The sequence below is a fragment of the Camelus ferus genome, chromosome 5, assembly GCF_009834535.1.
Source record: "Camelus ferus isolate YT-003-E chromosome 5, BCGSAC_Cfer_1.0, whole genome shotgun sequence".
Classification (NCBI taxonomy): domain Eukaryota; kingdom Metazoa; phylum Chordata; class Mammalia; order Artiodactyla; family Camelidae; genus Camelus; species Camelus ferus.
In genome coordinates this window covers 83,001,419-83,020,719 of record NC_045700.1, presented here as the reverse complement: position 1 = coordinate 83,020,719, position 19,301 = coordinate 83,001,419, and the positions used below count along the sequence as shown (strand labels likewise).

Genomic DNA, 19,301 nt, shown 5'->3' with positions numbered 1-19,301 from the left:
CGTCAGCTCCATCTGTCAATTCGAGTCTGTCTGACTTCCGGTTGTGTGCTTGCCCACTGAGCCATTCTGTCCCCACTGCAGAAACAGGGGGCAGTCCTGAGCCTGGGCATCCCCACTGCCTGAACTACTGGAGCTAAACAGAGGACATATCCCGTCCTCACCTCTTTGTCTTGTTTCACTGAAAGGTAAATTGGGGGCATGCCATAACTCATTTTCCTCCGCAGTCCTAACATCCAGACCACGAGTCAGAAAATTAACCTTCTAACTTAATATGTAGGGCGTTCATTGAGTCTAGCTCCAGTCTTTAGCCACCTAAATGGTAAGTTTCACGCAGCATGATGGATGTCCCCACCGTGTACACATTGCAGGGAACTGATGTCTTGCAGTTGCTTTGCCCCAAGGCCATTGTGAATGCCACGTTTCTTGACAGATTGGTCTAGTTTACATCATCAATTTTCATCACATTCTTTAATGAGATAGACATTTTTATCATGGGGTGTAATTTGGTGAGTATTGAAAACAGTAAGCTCTTTCAGAAGGATGTAAAATTACATATTTATAGACTTCTGAAATTTGCCCTGTTTTTTCTCTCTCTCTCGCACTTCTCCCAGGTGAATGAGACAATAGATAGGAAAGTTTGGGAGAATTAAAGAGTTATAAAGTCATAATCATTATTTGAAAGTCTTTATTTCAAATCTCTTAATTGGGGGAACACATACCTTAAATATGAGCATGTTTATAGTAATTCATTGGTGATAGCCATTAAAATGTAATCAAATCAAATCTGGATTTGGGATGCTGAGAAAGACCAGTCATGTGACAGTGGATTCAAGTTGTGTTTAGTGGTCTGAATGGACACTTGAGATGTTGAAAGTAATGAGAAGTCCAAGGACAAATTTCTTATATGTTGTATCTTTCTGGCTTAAGTAAAGCTGTCAAGATATAGTTAAAGTCTGTGTAGATGGTAAAGCATTTGGGAAATTCTGAAAGGTCACTCTGTAGGACTATACTTGCTTATCTTTTCTAGTTTGCCTTTTTCATTTGACAGAGGCTTCACTATTAAAGGACAGCTGTACTTCCCAGGTAACATTCATCCTCATGGAAGACTGGTTATAAGGCTAGCTCGGTGGGTCATGATGACTCATAGCAGTATCAAGATTTAATGTGGACTGACCATTGCCCTGCATTCTCATTCTCATCTTAGCAAAAACGCCTGCAGAGATAGGAAAACACTGGAGGAGTGATCATTTAACTCACACTTACCTTACTGACTGTCTGTACGTGATCATGCATTCTCAAGCTTCATTTTTCTTTCTTTCATCCAGAAGCTTGGCATTGAAGTGCACTCAGACAGAATTTGGTGGGTTTAATACTTAACTCGGGGAGTTTTGGTGCTCAGGAGGGAAGGTGGCACCTGGCAGGAGGCAGCACACAGGAGTGGCTGGAGCCTTTGCTCTGGAATCCTTTCTGCATCTGACTTCCCATCCACCACTTAATAAGTACTTTATTGCCTCTGCAAGTCAGACATTGTTTGGGTGCCTCAGTTTTCTCAACTGAGAAATGTATCTTTTTGGAGGCATATTGGTGATACTGAAGTTCTCAACCTCTAGGTGTTAATGCACAGGTTTTTTTTAATGTATCAGTTAGATTTTTCTTTTTATCACCTTCAATTTATGGCAAGGAGTATTGGCTTTTGAGTTAGATTAAGAATATGACTGAACTCTCAGAAGATAAAACTCCTGAAAATGGAGCATAAATCAAGAAAGTGTGGGAGACCCTGCTAGAGCCATGTTCTGGGGTGAGTGTTTATTGGGTCTGTTTATGGGGTTTAAATTCCTGTAATAGTGTGCTTTGTTGTAACAGTAACCTACTGTCTGTATATAATTTCTAGTTTGGTCATTGGGTAGATACTGTTAGCTAACTTTTTGATTCATTGTGGTTTATCAAGTAGACCAGTCCTACATTTTGGCTGCTACCCACGTCACTCCCCTGATACTGTTCTCAAAGAATACAGACGTCTTTGATGCTGACATACAAGTGTCTTCTAGGTCTCATCCTCCTTGTTACCCCCCTTGACTGTGGGAAATTATGATCTCCTTTGGCTTTCTTTATGCGTTCTCCTGGTTCTTGCATAGTGAATATACCATTTGATCTGTGGTATTGAACACTGAAGTTCTCAGGCAACGCCCATGTCAAGAGCAAATGGTGAGAGTTAACTGTGATCACATATTTCAGATGCCTGGCCAAGTCCTTGGCGGTGGTCAATAAACGCTAGTTCCCTTCTTACTCTGTTCTGTTGCCTGTCTTGCCTTTTTTATTCCCTTTTATTCCTAGTTGCCTTTGAGAGATGGTGTTCATAAGATTCTTTCTTGATCTTTTTCTGAACCTACAGTTTATCTACTCCCGTGATTCTTGTGTTCTTTGCAGACGTTTCCCAAATCTCTGTCTCTGATTGTGCTGACCTTCAGACCTTTTATTTTTGATTGCTTCCTGAACATCTCAATTCAAACGTCTCAGATTCAGTGACCACCTAACTGATCTCCTGCCCTTCCTTGCAAAATCAGCTCCTCTTCTTCTAGTCTCTATTTTGGTTATAGTATCTCTATTCTTTCAGGCATTTGGTCTGGAAATCTTAAGGCTAGTTTCAATTCCATTTTTTCTATATCCTGCAACATCTAATCAGAATTGTTGGTTTGGTCTTGGATAGAGATTTCTTCCTTTCCTCTTTCAAGGGCAAGTTTGGAAGTGAAGTTGGCTGCTTGAAGTTGGGCCAAGTGATGGCTACTTGATTGACATTTACAATAGTAAGTCACTGAGTCTGTGGGGTTGAGAATAGGGAAGGAATTATTGCAAGATGTCCCTGGGTTAACAGTGTATGGATCAGGCCAGACCTTGCTGTATACGGAATAACCTGTCTCTCACAGTCTCTATTTTACAAATCTCTGTCAGTGCTACCAGAGTTAATAAAATGCAAATAAATTTTAAAGAGTTATTGAATATGGAGTAGCCTTTTGTCATTGTATAATTTTTCAAATAATGCATACTGAAAGTGCAACTGTCAAAGGGGGTTTCATCAAATGTTATGATGTCATATTATGAAACATGGATTTCAAGGATCATTGACTTTCATTTGTTCAGAGTCACCAATGTGTAGGAAAAAGGAAAATCAGAGATTACAGGAGCTTTTAAAAATTAGATTTGGGGGAAGAGAAATCAGAACTGAAAAATCTCAAAACACTTGACTAGTAAGTTTATAACATCCTGTCTGTTATAATTAAGACAGGGCGTGTGTGTGTGTGTGTCTAGGATAAGTCCTGTTCTCTGGGTTTACCAGTTATTTGCAAGATAATAAGGGAAATAAATATATATGTAAATAAGATAGAAAGAAGTGCTTTGTACACAAAATAAGTTTGAGGCCTGATTCCTGAACATAGTATTGCTTGATAGAAGAGGTAGTGACTGATTTTATTTAGGCTTAGAAGTGTTGACTTGAAGAAAAACGTACAGCCTAAAAGTTGGGACTTAGGTTTTATTTGGGGACCTTACTGAGAACTATAGCCCAGGAGACAGCCTCTCAGATCGTTCTGAGGAACTGCTCTGAAGAGGTAAGGGAGGAGCCAGGAGATATTAGAGATTTTGCTGACAAAAAACAAAACAAAACAAAACATAAAATACAAACATCAAAAGATTACTGCTAATCACAAAAAAACAGACATCCCAAGTTAGTGATTTTAGTGCTTTTTTTATGTAAGGGAAGATGCAAGAGTCTGGGCTCGTTGAAACTAGATGCATAACTTAACTACCTAGGGTTAATATACTATTTTTCTCCATCCTGAATTCCCCCCCAGGGTCCACCACCCTTGGGGGCGGCTGATGGCTTGTTGGTGGGCAATGTTCCTTGTTTACTGAAAAAGCAGGGAACATTTTTTTGTGTGTTCTGCAGAGGAGAGGTTGAGATTTTATTATTTGGAAGTAATTGAGAAGCTGCGAATGAGCCAGGCGAGAACAAATGCTACACAGTCTGGCTTGATTGAAGTGTAAGATATTTGAGGGACCAATTAGGGCTGCATTTGAGGCTCTTGAGTGTCTCTCCTCTTCTGTTTGGATTTTATGGAACACTCAGTGGGGCCCCCTGGAAAGATCTTAAACACAGGCGTGACACAATCAGCGTGAATATTATGGGGTTTTTTTTATTACACAAAACGGGTATTTAAAATTACCCTGAATCTAGATAATGGCAGTAAAGAAAGTGGGAGCAGAAGCAAGAAGAAAAGAGAGAGACAGAAAAACTGAGAAACTACAATGGAAGAGAAAAAGATCTTGGTCCAAGAACTAGAAAGAGCATGGCTGAAACTCTAGGTTGTGTTGGAGGCAACCTGCTTTGGTTTATTTGGGCTGTGAGTTTAGAGTGTTATCTTTGCCTGGGATTTGAAAGATGAATTTGATTGCTCTACCAGTATGCCCAGGTCTTCTAATGTTCTTTTACCCTTAAATCCCCGAGAGGCTCCTTCCCTGCAGGATAGTTAGCTGCAACATTAACTTTGAGCGGCAGTACAGCGGCACTGATGCCGTCCCAGACCAGTCTCCTAGGTGGGATGTCTTTATAGCTGGAACAGAAGCAAGAAGTTCTGTTGGATTAGCGGGCAGAGCTGAAGAAAAAGAACTGAATTTTCTCACTGTCCATCATCCCTTCCTGTTCCCGACTTCTCTCTCTCCCTCGGATTCCTGCTCTGAATCACCATCTGTTTTCCGCCTCCCGGGGATGAATGTCAGCTCTGCAGTCAAGTTTGGACTCAAGATCCAAACATTTTTTTTCAGAGACGGCATCATTTAAAGTCCATTGAGGGAACTTAGATTTCCTTCATGGCCATTAAGACCCCAGTAATCTTAATATTCTAGTGTTCTCAAACCAAGGATCACGTTTTGCTCCGTTCCTCTCCCTTTGATGCTTTTTTTTTTTTAAAGTTTAAACTACATTTATAGGCACCCTAGCTGTTACATTGCACTGTTTGCTGAAAGCATGCGCCTGCTTTGTTAGTAAAGGAACCTTTGCCAAGAGAATTGTCTGTGGGAGGGTGTGACTAACTTAGCAAAGGGGCTTATCTCTTATCCTATCTGCCTGAGGTCTCAGGGCTGCCATTGATATGACTTATTTCTCTCCCTACCAGCCCCACCTCCTCCCCCACCTCCTCCAACCTTTATTGCTCTTTCCTCCCCCAGTTTTTCATATCTAAATATTTTAGCTTTTCAAAACTAATCAGCTCTCTGGATTCATTTTTTGTTGGGTGACCTGGACCATGGGTTTCCTACTGCTCTGAGTGACAGGTACTCACAAGCAGAGAGCGTTAGAATTCTTTCCCCCTTCAAGTCCCCCACCCTTTAAATATTATCAGTAGAACTTCTTGCCTGCCTGTGTTAGGATTGTCCTGTTTCCCTTTTGGCAACTTTCAGCCTCAATGTTGCAAGGCTGTTTGAAGGGAAATCTTGAGTCCCAGTGGCCAGGAAACATAGGAACAGGAAAGTGAACCCAAAACAATCTTTGTAAATCTCGGTTCACAGCAAAGGGTAGTCTGATCTTGTGTCCAGAGTTCTAGAGCTGATCATCAAGTTTAGGTGCTAAAGGCGGCTGTGTGTCATTCATTCATCCATCCATTTATCCTGTCTACCCATATGTTGTGAACAGCTACCGTTACAAGCTGGAGATTTCATTGCAAACAGAATAGGCACGTTTGCTGCTACTGCTGATGGAGAGATGTATTCTACAGATGGAGACAGGCAGTGACCTCTAAGCACACAGTTCATTACTGAATTACAGTTGTGCAGAATGCGGGGGTCAGGAGAGGGTCTGTAACAGAGAGGCTTCCCTCACAGCTGGCACCAGTGTCCAGGGAGTCCCTTCTCTAGCAAGCTGTTTCACTCTGAAGTCTAAGGATTGAGCTATATGACCACAGGAACAATCAGGAAAAAAGGCTGTGAATTGGACCAGATTTGAAAATTCAACTCTCATCTTTTGTTTCAGTTTTCCTGGAAACCAACTAGTTATCTGCAGTCTCCCAATTAGGTCAGTGTCAGCTCTGCAGAAACAGGAAAGTAAAGACCTCACCTGAGAAACAGCGGAGCCTGCCCACACCAACAGCTCCCTTATGTCAACTCAGGACCTAATAGCGCTTCCTTTACTTCCGCTGCTGTTGACGCATGCTTGTCGGTTGCACTCTTAGTTCCGGTTTGAATCACTGCTCAGGAATCTGGCCCCTCAGCTGACTCCCTGGAGTCAGTGGGTGCTGTCACGCAGCTGCTCCCGAGGTGTGGCCTCTGTGTGCTCAGAACCCTGGGCCTGGTAACCAGCCTGTGACAGGCTGCTGTGTTGGCGGGAGGTGTTCTGTCATTAGCGGTGGGAGTGATGGCCCAGTCTGCTCAGATGGATCTAGACATGACTCATTTCCAAGGACAGAGCCAAGGGGAAAACCAAAATTTGCTCCTTATGTCACTTGTTTGGTATCTTGAGTCCCTACCAAGGAATATCTTATGACCATAGTGAAGAGCGGAAATGAGTCCTTTGTGTCACTTAATTGGAACCAGGCACTGATCCCGGCTCCACTGCCTCCACCCTGGTCCAAGTGACCATCGTCTCTTCCTGGTCTCCCTCAGCAGCCTCCTCTCTGGTGACCCTGCTTCAGTTAGTACTTCCTACCATCCGTCTTCCACCAGCGGTCAAAGTGATGTTTTGAAAAATCTCCATCAAATTGCACTGCCATGTTGAGCATAAATGCTAAACTCTCCGTCCTGTGATGCTGACCCTGCTGGGCTCCTGAGCTCAGTCTTGCGTTCCTCCTCAGGCTTTCCCGAGAGACGGCTGTTCTCCCTGTCCCTCTGATAACACGCTCACCATAGGGCTTTCCCAGCTTTCTCTTTTTTCCTGTGATGTTTAACTCACATGAATCTTCACATTTGCTGGCTCTGTCTTAGTTCAGGGCCCAACTCGTGGGTCACCCACAAAAGCCCTTCCCTAGGCACCGGCTCTAAACCCTTCCCCGACCCCCACTTCCAGTCCCTTTCACTTCACCATTTTGTTCTCCTGTCTGTGACATCCATGCCACTACACCGTGTGCTCTTCAAAAGCACAGACCTGGTCAGTCATCCCCTCCCTGAAGGTGCCCAACCATGCATGCGGAATGAGTGAGCCATGGAAGAAAGACGTTTCTTCATCCTGTCTTCTGCTTTGAGTAAATGGCACAAAGAGCATAGGAGCTCTGAGAAATCTCTGCCAAGACAGGTAAGAGGAAGTCCAATGAAGAGTTTGAATGTACAGGGGTTGGGGGATTGTTTAGATAAGCCCACAGCTCAGTCCCTTGCTCATGGTCTCATGGCTGGTGAGTGGCGGGGCTCAGATTCAGCTCTATGAATGCTCCCACACCAGTCCTGGAAAGGAAGGTAACCGTATTGGACTCATTTGCTGAACCAAATCATCAATACATTTAGTGGGTTTTTCTTTTTGTTTCTGTTTTGTTCTAATTGAAGTATAGTTGATTTACAAGGTTGTGTTTGTTTCTGGTGTACAACATAGTGATTCAGTTATACATATACATACATATATTCTTTTTCATATTCTTTTTCATTATAGGCTATTACAAGCTATTGAATATAGTTCCCTGTGCTATATTGTAGGACCTTGTTATGTAACTATTTTATGACTTTAGTGTTTATTAAAACATCTTTGGCTGTTTTAAGAATCATTGAGTCAGATCCTGGGAGGAATATAGATGTAGACTTTTAGAAGTTTAAAAAGAGATTTTATAAATTACGTAGTCTGGCATCCTCAGAGGAAATGGAGACCCAGAGACCTTCAGTTGGTGGATGCTGGGACTGGAACCCAGGTCTCGTCCCCACAGAGCCTGGCCTCTGGATTTACTTCCTGCACGTTTGCATGTGCTGGGAATGAATTCCTGGTTATATTTCTGACATACTAAGTGTAACCTTGACATAGCCTTGAGGAAAAAAGCTTCATTTTGTTCATGGAGATGATCATCTACCTGCCAAATTCTTCTAATGTTTTTTTTTTCTCCTCCTAGGAGAAAGATTTATGGCTTTATCCTCTTTTCTCTCCGTCTCTCTCTCTCTTTTTTTCTTTTTTCCTTCAAATCTGTATCTTATTCAGAATGATCCTGCCTCAGGGCTAGGAAAAAGTTTTCTGTTCTAATAAATAAAATACAGGGCTTCTCATGGTCTCAGCTTTCCAGACACAAAAGTGATCTACTTTTGACAGCTGTTTAGAAAGACTTTTTAGTGACTTTCACCTGCTTTGTAATGTACAGAAAGGAAGAATAACCAATAAAGAAATGAAACCATTTTCCTAAATCCAGGTAGGCTACCATCTTGTAAATAGAATCCTCAGAAAAGTTTTCAATTTCTCCTGCTGCTTGTAATCATTTTGGAAGGTTAGTCCTGAAATTTGTTTTGGATCAATAGAGATTTTTGTCCATCTGAGATGAATTTAGGTTACGCTAGTGAAAGGCAGTTCCTTTGTGTTTGATCATAAGCCAGATTTGTTCCCCTACTTTAAACAGGCCGACTCACACTGCCCCCCCATCTGTATTTTACAAACAAGCGTTGTCCCCCTCTTTCTTCATGGCCCAACACTGTGGGAACTTGTCGGCATCATGGTCTTGTTTTTGTTTTTATTACTATCAATTTTCATCACGATTGCTTGTGTTTGCTATTTGGGATGAGATACAAACGAACAGATGATGACTTGGTATTCCCCGTGGCATCCTGCTTGTGAGCTATAATTTATACCTGGAAAAAATTTACCGACCTAACTGATAATCCTTCCCAACAAAAGATAAACACGCTTGTAAGTCATCAGGGTAAGTCAGATGCACTTGAAAGGGACAAAGAATTCACCTGCAAGCACTTTTGGCATCTCGCCCTCTCCCATGAATTCAAACTGATGACAGGGAAAGCAGCGGCTGCCAAAGCACTTTCGGCAAGAGAACCTCCCGGAGGCCCTGAGGGTGGGACCAGCCTGACCCGCCATCCAGTAAGGAGGATCTGGAGACCGGCCCTCTGTGCTTTCCCAGAGGAGATCAGATGAAAGCAAGGGTGCCCTAGTGCTGCGGGGTTCGGGTATGTGAACATACAGCATCCTTGCTTCCCTGTGGTCCAGGTGGTCCTGTAGAAAGCTTGCAGGTAAGCCCTGATCCGTTGCTAGGTCATCCTTATCAAGGTAGATGCACGTGGGCTCTCCCTCTCACGCTGTGTATTCCTGCTAGCAATTTAAGCTGATTTCTTGGGACACTGATCTGTCAGCCTGATGTGCTCAGAAAGCATTAAATAAATGATCAAATCCACCCCGCCCACCCCCGGAGCTTGCAGGAGTTGACTGAGTCAGTGGGAGAGGGTGGGTTGGTACCGGCACTATTTTCTATAATTGCAAAGTCATGAGTGTTATCCGCAAATATTTGTACTGCTGGTTCTTGCTCTCATCTCTCAGATCGCCTCTATATCACACCAGAAACAGACCGTGCACATGCCCCATAAATTTCCCTCTGTCCAGATGAGGACTCTTCTGGGAGCTCGTTGCAAATTTTTACTTTGTTCTTCTTGGACATAAGCAGTGTTGGAATGAACAGTCAAACACATATAACATTAAATGCTGGTAGATAGTTATATAAAATCGTTAACCCACTGCATGCAGTACCAAACACAGATGTTTAACCTGATCATACCCGTTCCACATAAATCACTTTATTTACCATGAGCATTAAGAATTTGAAAACTCTTTCCCCAAATTCTCAATATAATAATATTTAAAAAGTAAGCAGGGAAGGGACCCCTGATCAAAAACCTCAGCAGAGAATTATAATGCATCGCTAATAACTATAACAGGGAGTCTTTTAAAGCTTCTTCTTCTGAGCTTCACAGGCCCCATCAACAGAACACGAAAGAAGAGAGGACACTGAGCAGTTGTTACTGTCGTCACGTCACGGCTGCCGCGTAAATCATGATTTGGGACAACTCAGACTGTGGAGTCATTTGGATGACAATGACTAGCGACGTTGCTGGAGTTAATCAGGATAATTATTTAACACGTGTTTCTCTTGGTTGGCCCCGGCTTCAGAACATATTTCATTCGTTCCCAGTCTTTACCTTCTTTACTTTCAAATGGAGAAACAGCAAGTATAGAACGTACATAGCGTTAATGAGAGAACCTCCAATTGGGCTAGGATCTCCCTAAAAAGAGGGAGCCTCTCTAAATCAGCTTGGCAAATACCCGGAGTGCCCACTGCCCTGTTCTGTTCCTGGCTGGCAATCGCTAACTCTTGTTTTAACTTCTGGCTGGAAGCAGCTTCCTGGTCAAACTCTTTTTCTTTCAGGAACATTCCATCCAGGAGTCACCTCTTGTTAGAGATGCCATCTTTCCCCTCAGTTCCTTCTACCGGCAGACAGTCTTGGGTTAGGTGCATAGGAGCGGTCCCCGTAACAGTCTGCAGGTACCTCTGCTGGGCATCCTTAAGATGGGAGAGTGAGCAGTGGTCTGCTCCCTGCCTGAAAGCAACAGCTTCACATTTCTCTGGCTTTTAGCACTTAGTATGTGCTCAGTAAATTCTTGCTATCATTACTCTTACTATTATAAAGGCTTAACTTTAAAAAGCCTTTATCATAATGCTAAATAAGTGTTTGCTAAAGCATGAATGGCTGAGTGAATGAATAGATGCACATACCTGCCAGCTGATGAGCTTTTTACATAATGATGCTAATCGCATAGACTCAGGTATTAAATTCAGATGGGGTAGTGTCAGGTGTGGAAGAGAAAAACAACGCTGCTTCCTCTATTCATTGCTCTGCCCTCTTATTTGAAATCAGTGGAGGTGTAATGAACCACTAGCTTTACGTACTCCAAATATCAAAGGGCAAAGAAGGCAGTAGCAACTCAACTCTTTGAAAAGTTGGTCCCTCTCTGAAATGTCAGGTTCAGTGGTGACGGCTTCAGAATCGCATGCCATCACTGCGATGAATGTATTATCAGTGGTAAGGCTGGAGTGTTTACAGGACTTACTTAAATTTTTTTCAAAATATTTTCAGTAATTTTATATTTGAGTTCAAAGCAGGGGTTAGATATTTTTTAAAACATGATTAAATGCTTTCTACATTTAGCTCGTATTAAAGTATTTGTTTTTCTTATTTTTTTTTCCTTTATCTTGTGGACATTTGTAACTTTAAGCAGTCATTTGTTTCCTTTTCTAATAGAAACGTCCACATATTAGAAAAACAGATGAGCTTAAATTTTTTTAGCTTTGCAAACATTATTATAAGTCATTCAGTTAAGTTCTGTCCAACCTACTCAAATTTGTATCTTCAACAGGATCAATAAATTGGAAAAAAATCTGTCTTTAATACCAAATTTTGCCAAAGAAAGTCACTGTCTTTGACATCTAAAATTTAGTATGAAATAAAGGAGAGAATACCCACAAAATTTGCAGAGCTCTGAGGTTAGATTGTTTCCCTGAATTAATTGTTTTTCAAGACAATATTGAAATCTGTGATTTTTTTTTATATATATAGCAAATTTTCAATGTCTTAAGTGAGAGAATAAGAACAAGGATTGGAGGGAGGAATAGAGCACCTTTATTTAACAAACTATATATATATATATATATATATATATATATATATATATATAGTGATTACAGTTTGCTGCGCTGCCTTTTATTTTGAAATTGAAATTCATACTCCTTATAAAATTGAAATAACTTATTCATTTCTAACAATGCTCTATCGTGATTCATTATAAATTCATACTAATTCTCATCTTAGAGAAAATCATAAAGCTCAGACAGTTTCTAGCCTCACTGTGGTCAATTCTGGTAACATCTTGTGGGCTTGATCCGAGCAGATTTTGTCTCTTTCAAAACTCCTGCAACCTTTCACTTGTCCTATCAGTCAAGTCACTTGCCTCCAAATTTGGAGCCTGACTGACTGCCTTTGTTGGGGCCCTTAAAAATTCCCCCGTAAGAGAGAATTCCAAACTGGTGTGGCCAAAGTCTGTAGCTAGCAACCTTCATTCCTGCTTGTACTTTCACACATATGTGAGGAGAGTTTCTTTTAAGCAATTTCTGATAGTGGAATAATGCCTTATTAATATGCTGAATCTACTAATTAATTTCCTTCTCTTCTGCGTTCAGTTGAACTCTGTCTACTTTGGAACTTCGGCTGTTCCAGTTGACTCCCTCCCAATTCACCAAAGAGAAATAGCTCCTTCAATAAATTAGACTGTTTTGGAGGCAAGCAGGGAAAATCGTACGCTACTTCACCGTTGCATTCTTTTTGCTTGTGTTCAATAATTTTTATGGAGTTAATTTAAATTTAACAGGCTTTGCGTGAACTTGCTTCTGGAGGATTTACTGCACCTTATGTGAAAACCGTCTTCATCTGACATTTTAGAATTACCTCCCTGTTTATGGGATTATACTGCATTCTGTTCTTGAAAGAGCAAGTCAATTTTCGGCATAGATTTTTCCTGTCTTTTTCTTCCCCCCTTTTTGTCTGTGTTTATGAAAGCTAGCTTCAAGTTGAGCGTGGAAACAATGGAGGAGATGAAGGGTAGAAAATAGGGTGGAACTGTGGTTTGCTGAAGGAGTTGGTCTGGATCATAAACTGTTGTTGATGGAAAAAGAAACCACAAAACCCAACTCAATAATTCATTTATTTAAAAAATACGCTTACATGTTTTTAAAATACAGTTTTGTCTGCCCCTGTATCTGCCTTGTCTATGGTCACTGAATAAGAGGCAGTTGCCGTGGGCCAGAATTTCGTCCGAGGTTTTTCACATCATATTAACAAAGGAAGTAAAACTGTGAGTGAGTTATCTCATAGTGTTTTTGAAATTCTATACAGTTCTATTCGAAAACAAAACAAAACATGAGGGTTTTATTTTGTTAATATTTGGATTATCCGCATCTTTGCAGTGAATTATATCCCACTGTAGTAATAACAGGTTACCCTTTTAGTGAGTTGCTAATTGTGCTTCATCTGTGTCTGTATTATCTCATGTAATCAGTACCTCAGCCCCCACATCAGGCTACATCACTTTCTTACCATCGCTGCAAGAGTAAACGTTCCATCAACCATCTTACCAGAAACCAAATTTTGACTCAGTAGTATTGTTACGGAAATGACAGGCCAGTCAAGAAACAAGTACCACTTGGAGGGTTGGAGTACTCAGATGTATTACGCCGGCGGGCTCAGAGGGGCTTCTGCTCCGAAGCTCTGAGCACATTCAAGATGTGCACATGAGGTTTTATAGGGTAAAGTACAAGCTTGGGGTATTCGGCCAACAGGCATGGAACAACTTTAGCAACATCATCATCACAAAAGTGGAGGCGGGGAGGCAGCAAACCAACATTCCAAAGCCAGATATGTATCTTTGAAAATCCAGCTGGCTAGCAAAAAACATAAACAGCAAACCAACACTAATTAACTTAGATTTACAAGTTAGTCCAGCAGAACTCAGATCAGTATTCCAATACTTAAGACTTGTTAGCCCAGCCCAGCCTCTCCCTCACATTCCTAGACCTGTGAGTTATCTTGTCAGACCAGCCCAGCTTTTCCTTCACATTATAATACGTAAATTTACTTTTAAATGGGTTTTCGGGGAAAGGTCTTTAAAGACAACATTTGGGGTGACAGCTGCAGGGTGTATGACTTTTTTCTGATCTGTTGGTGTTGAGGTAACAGGGTGGTGTTCCAGGAATCTCAATCGTCAGCCTTCTGGTTCTTTGCAGGTGGTTACCATCGTCCTGGGTGGAGGGAGGCCTGAGTTCCTGGAGAACTCAAAGATTTGTATCAGTTTGTGTATCCCTTGAGAAGGAACTCAGGCTCTGTTTTATCTCTGAGCTATTGTTCAAGTTATCTTTCCTACCTGCTTTTCCTTTGTTTCTGTGTTCCATCGCTTCTCTTACTTAGTTACTGCTTGAATTTGCTCTTTGGAACCCCGGGGGCACTGCAAGGTAGCAGAGATCCAGGAACCATGGATTCCAGGCTTGATCCTGGCATGCTCTAGAAGGAATACTGGGCAAGACATTCATCTCAAAAATGAGTATGTTGCACTGGATTAAGTCGGCAAAGTATGACCCTGCCCCCCCACCATCCATCCCCCCATTCACAGGCCTGCCACCTGTTTCTTACGGCCTGAGAGCTAAGAATGGTTTTTATAGATGACATTTGCCATCGATTTGATAATAAGGAACACTTTCTTTGAACCCCAATTAAGTGAAATATTCCCTCTCCAGATAGGAATTCCATTCTTCTCATTAGTAAGTAGCACTTAATTGTTACTGTTATATTTTGAATTCCATCAATAAAAAATTGTATAGAAATTTATTAGAATTTTATCTTATTATGTGAGTACCTTTTTAATAGCCTTGGTCTTCCTCTTCACCTACAAAGCCTAAATTACTTACTATCTAGATCTTTACAAAAGTGTTTGCCCACCCTGCAACATTAGATGATCTTTAAAGTCCCTTAAAAAACTCAGTTTTTATTTTTTCTCAACACGTATCAGAAAGACCAGTGGTGGAAGGCAAATGACTGGAACAATGTGATTTTGTCTGTGTTTTGCTATTTACAAATGAAACAGAGTCAGATGGTTGGAAGGCAGAACCCATTTCCCTGTAACAATTGTCCATCTTTATCTCGCAGACGTTAAAAGCATGAGAAAGAGGTCTAGAAGCAGAGTTCCTAGTGTAAGCTACAACTGCCTGGGTTCAAAAAGCAATCCTGCCTTGGGCTAATCGTTAACTTCTCTGCCTCAATTTTCCCATCTGTACTATGGGGAATCTGTGATGTTCACAGCTTTCCCAACGAGAGCTGGGGAGTGCACATTTTTGCAAAAACCTCAAAAGCAGAAACCCTCTTTGACAGATAGTTCTCCTTTCCTTTCATTTACTCTTACATTATTCATGTACTGCAGTCTAGCAAGTGAACAATCAGACACTCATTTGATAATGGCCATTACATTACTTTGATATTTCTGAAATAAATTCCTAAGCACACTGAAAATACTCTATAACCAGTACGCAAAAGGCTGAGCAACCCCGTTTGGAAGTGTGTGCCTAATCGCATCCCCACGTCATGAGGTTAGAGGGACCCCCAAGGCCTCCCAGAGTCAAATGTTCCCTGAGGACCAGTTTGCATAAAAGGCTCAAATTCCCCCAAGAGACTCACTGCTGGAATTTCAGCTTTGACCTTCTGGAGGCTCCGAATTAAAATGCAAATTTGTTACCTCGGAAGGTAATTTTTAACACATTAATGTTTATTTGTTAGTACTTTAGCACAAATTAGGTTTTTTCAAATTAGCTAGCTGCCTGAGACCCTTGCTTAAATAAGAAGTTCAATCAGCGTCCCGGAGGCGGGCTGAGGGTATGTTTGAATAAAGGGTCCTTGGGTGACAGTTCTACATCCGCCACCACTGCCGGATCCCAGCGTTTTGCAAGAACGCCCTGTGGGCATTCATGCGCATGGGTGCGCACCGCACACAGCGCACACACACGACTTAAAAGTCCACACTCTAGCAAAGCATTGCCCAATAGAAATACAATGCAAGATGCAGGTCTCGTAGATAACTTTAAGTTTTTAGTGGACACATTAAAAAATGTAAAATTAAATTTAATGGTATGTTATTCAACTTGATATATCCAAAATGTTGCTTCAATATGTAATCAATATAAACATTATTAAGAACATATTTCTTCTCTTTTGAGTACTAAGTGATTGAAATCTACTGTATATTTTTACGCATAGAGTTGGTTTCCATTGGGACCAACCACATTTCACGTGCTCAGTGGACGCCAGTGGTGAGTAGTTAGTTACCTTACTAGACGGTGCAGCTCTGAAGGGCTGGGACACGGAAGGTGGGTTGCAGGTACTGCGGCTGTTGAAAGCAGCAACTGGATGGGCTGGGAGGACACGTGGAAGTTGAAACCATCCCCATTTTCCCACCACTCAATTGTATCAGTCGCATTTTTGCTGCAAGTCAGTCTTAACCCTATTATAAGGACCCTTTTAGAAGAATGTGAACTGGAATTAGACGCTGGCTCCACCACTTTAACGGTGTGTCCCCCGGACAAGTTACTTAAAACCCTCAGTGTCTTCATTTGCAAAATGGGAATCTTAGTAAAACCTCAAGCTTACAGGACTGTTGTGAAGACTAAATGAAATAATGCATGTAGACACCCTAAATGCTCAATGAACTGACATTACTATTAGTTATTTTTACAAACTAGTTTTAAAATGAACCATAAAGGCTATCAGGTACTATCAGTCTTTCTGTATTTCTCTAAAAATGAGAAAAATGATCAAAACATATATATATAATATTTTTTAAGCATAGGTTTAACAGTTCCTTAAGTTGGACATTACACTTCATGCAAATCATCTATGCACTGAGAAACCCTGAAAATACTTTTTTGCCTGGAGAATCTTTTTTGTTCATTTGCTTTTAACCAAAAATAATTATGTTTAAGTATTCCACAAAGAAACTTCTACAGAAGGCTATCCTAAAAATGCAACCTCGTTATGTAAGTAGGTGAGCCAATGAAAGAATATAGTTTTTCTTTTTTTTCTTTATTCTCATGTATCTTCTTTTATTTAAAGTCAGCAGAAAGAACTAATTAAGGCAAAGAGAACGACAAAGAATTCAACGTTTTGCATGGCATGTGTGAGCTAATCTTCCCACAATAGAGGCGTATTTGAAAGGCTAAGTAACGTGCTCCTTCAGCTGCACCCCATCTTGCGAACTTTCACCGGCAAGAGGGCGGAAGGAAGGCATCTCTTGGGGGTGCAGTTTGTCTCTCTCTAGACTTGCTTACCGAGTCACTACCATTCAAAACTACAACGTCATAGTTCTCATTTAAAAGACAATAGTGGAAAATCATAAGACGTGTCAATGCTTGCTATCCCCAATACATGCTTCATGGGGATTTTATTTAGAAGGAAAGATGCAATGAAGATTTTAAGAAGCAAATAAGTGGTGAATAAATTTGGGATGGACTTACACATTCATCCACCAAACGCTAGAAGGCTGTGGACCACACAGAGCAAAGAAATGTACTGAACCATCAGTTTAGAAAGTCATTTTGAATGTAGGCAGCAAAACGGCTGTGCGCATGAAAAACCACGACTTTATTTTGAGAGATAATTTCTAAGAATCCTGAAATATTAATAACATGGTCTTAATGTAGTTGAAGACAAAAGAATGTGTTAAGGGTACTAAGGGTTGCTGAGAATAGCACAATGACAATTTTGTGTTTTCTGCTTGCGTGTGTAAAAGCAAGAGGAACGGAGAGTAAAAATAGTCAGTGTGTTTTTAAAGAACAGCGGTCTTCAGTTTTCTAAATAGGTGTACAGTTCTGTATTCCCCAAATGACTTCACAAATACTTATTCTTGGTAAAATATTCATCTACCAGCTTCAAGGAAACAGGAAAAAAGTATAAAATTACAAACTATTTTTCCCCCTTAAATAAACCTGTCTATACACAACTAATTTTTGAAATTTTAAAAACATTTGAAAATTTTCATATTTGAAAATATTTGAAACATTCTATTTGATTTTTTGTGAACTACAAATTTTATTCTTTAACTGGAAGTAGTCCTATAGAAGTTGAGGAAATAGCAATGCTCTTGTTTCCTAACAAGTTTTTTTTTAATATTTATATATTATTGTATTATTTAATTTGGGGGGGGCAGGATCTGGGGGGAGGTAATTAGTTTTATTTATTTTTGTAGGAGGTACTGGGGATTGAACCCAGGACCTTGCGCATGCGCTCTATTCCTTGAGCTACACCCTCCCCTGCAGCAAGTTTTTGAATGTGTTCTGTTTTCACATTGCAATGAATCAGTCATAGGCCAGTTTTTGTTGCTGATCTTCCACTCCCATCGTGAGTTTTTGAATTTTGATGCCAGATGAAATGAAGGATTTCGGCAGGAACTCGGAAAGTTTTCCTCCAGCATCCAGATGTGAAAAAATAAAAGCAATTTATCCCTTCTTGGCAGTCCTATCCCCGAGTGACCAGGTTTTCACAAATTGACTTTGTTGGCTGTGACTGATCGAGTGACAGACGGGACCCAGTGGGTTTGTGTCGAGTTCGAGGACTCCTTGTGTTTGAAGTGAGAAGGACAGGCTTGGCCCTCAGTGCTTCTTCCTGCCAAAGCTGGAGGTTTTGATTTTAATCGAAACCCTAGGGCTGTCTTAAGCATGACCAAAAAGCACCTTGCAGGTTGAACCTTATCTAATTATGTGATGTGTATAAACTTGAGACACATAAATCTCAGTCATTGGAGCAAGATGTTTTTCTAAGATGCTCCGGTCCAGTGAGAGACGAAAGCAAATAAGGGACAGATTGATCTCCGAGCGCTTTTATTGTCGGTGTGCCACACATCATAAAGTTTTGGCTCATTAAAGGAAATTCCATAAACAACTAGTTAATAATGATGAAATAACTTGTCCCATTCTGGAGCTTCTGCTAAACTCCCTTTCCGCTTGCCATTACAAGAGCATGATTAAGAAAATACCAACAGGATGTGCTAGAGGGAGGAACAGGCTTCAGTTGGAAGCCATACGGATGCTTGATGGATGAGTAACGAGCCGGGGAACGCGGCCATATCTCCTCAGAGAATCACGCAGTTCTGTGACTGTCTCTTTTTCCACTCGTTTGAGTAAAATCTGCTGGATGGCTGGCGTGGTTGGTCTCTTGCGGTGGTCATGCTGTTGGAAAGTGCCTGTTGGGTCCTTCTCTCAGCTAATTCTTTTGATAGCAGAGAAACACCCAAAGTATGTGATAAATGGAGGAGACTGTGAGTCATACTGGAAAGATTGTGGGTAACCATCACATTTTTTTTTTTTTTGGTACCTCTGGTCTTAATGAAACAGCTATTTTTAATGGCCTTGTCCCTGTGGGTTTAATTCGTATGCTGTCGGTCAATTTTTATTTTCGGTTGAGGCAGATTTGGGAGGCAATCGTAAAGGGCATAGGGGAGGAAAAAAAGGGAGAGCGAGGCCCTATTAATTATTTTTTATTGTGAGGCTTCCCAGAATTATTGAGTTTTTCCACATTAGTAAAAGCAGTCCGCAGTGTCAGTGTGATGTTTGTTAATATGAAGTCATGGAAAGCGTGTCAGGTGCATGAGGAACTACGTGGTCCGTGTTCTCTGCACCAGCCGCTTGGGCTGAATGTACAGAGGGAGGAGGGTGTTGGCAAAATGGAGGAAGGGAAAAACAGGAGGGCTTTCTTCGTTTGAAAGTAAA

General features: G+C 41.1%; 1 protein-coding gene across 3 annotated transcripts in view; it reads left to right on the top strand.

The window, feature by feature from the left end:
- The window catches only part of EPHA4 (EPH receptor A4), a 138,587-nt gene that overhangs the window by 39,911 nt on the left and 79,375 nt on the right, over nt 1-19,301 (top strand). The window lies entirely within an intron of this gene.